This window comes from Pygocentrus nattereri, chromosome 10 (assembly GCF_015220715.1).
Source record: "Pygocentrus nattereri isolate fPygNat1 chromosome 10, fPygNat1.pri, whole genome shotgun sequence".
Classification (NCBI taxonomy): Eukaryota; Metazoa; Chordata; class Actinopteri; order Characiformes; family Serrasalmidae; genus Pygocentrus; species Pygocentrus nattereri.
Genome location: NC_051220.1, coordinates 31,895,352 through 31,896,726, shown reverse-complemented (window position 1 = coordinate 31,896,726; position 1,375 = coordinate 31,895,352).

Sequence of the window (1,375 nt, the reverse complement as noted above, 5' to 3'; positions counted from 1 at the left end):
CTTCTCTTTGTTCCACCCTCAGTTAGTTCCTATGTTCCTTATTGTGAAAAGTGTAGCCTGCTTCATGTGTTTGCTTGTTAGGAGCTAAAGCACAAAATGATGAAACTGGATCATAATATCAATAGAAATAAAGCAATATATTATATATTGAATCCATGCAGGCACTGTCTAATTATCACCACCAGCCTAACTTTAATTAATAGAATTTATAGTACTCCTTTGCAATAGTTTAAGGATTTGAAGTAAATATTTAATTTCTGAAAAGCACATGGCATGCTGTTTCTGGGAATATGTAGTGTGATAAGAGAGTGCTCTTCAGCATGTCAAAAATATTATATTTTCCTAAGCTGTGAATTTTCAATAGCAAATAACTGAATATATTCATCTGTTATTGTGGTATCTTAATGAAATTAACTTTTAATCTATGAATCAAGGATGTATTCCTCTCACAAAAGTAACAATCTTCTGTTTATTATACATTTACTACTGGAGTTCATAAAATTTGTCTGACAGAGACCTAGGAAGAAAGGAATACTTCTTCTTCTTCTGATTACAAATATGTAAGTCACTCTAATGTCAATAAAAGATCATTATCTGGGCCTAATCTGCCCAAACCATCTGACTATATAGATCATTTTGTGATAGGGAATGAGATGCACTTTGAACTGTCCCTTTTAACATTAAAGGGGAAATCCACTGACTTTTAACAATTTCTGCATAATTAAATCTTTAAGTTGTAGATAAATTACATGTTTTTGGTATTTTCTGCTTTGTTCTGCAGAAACTTCACAGGAGCCAGACATCCGAAGTGTTTAATGCCTCTAAAACCTTACTAATTGAAGCTTTTACCTGAAATGGCTATGAATACATGTCTGATGCCTGAGACCTTGTTTTGAGAAAAGGTTTTGGCCTAAAACATTTTTGCATGTCTTCATGATAAAAGAGTCACATGCAGGGTCTTATATGGCAAAATATTTGGCAAAATATTAGCCAAAGTGCCCCCCCCCCCTCCTCAACACTACCAATGTTACAATAAATAAAACTCAAGACATTTACTGATTATTTTGGATAGTTAGTGAATAAAATGACTCATCTCAAGGACTGAAAAATTGAGAAATCTGACCAAAAAAAATCTGAAATAACAGAAGTTGGTAGGTGCATACTCAGTTTCTGTACATACTGTCAAATATAGCTGCTGCAAATTTCATAGTAAGTGAATTTTTTATTCTTTTATTTCAAACTTAATGTTTTTGAAATAATCACTAATAGTCACAATGGCCCATATTTAAAGCTACTGAGAGGAGGTTCCTGTTCCTGTACTGTCAGTACAGTAAATAAGGGAGGAATCTGATCCCAAATCAGCACTTCTACTTTA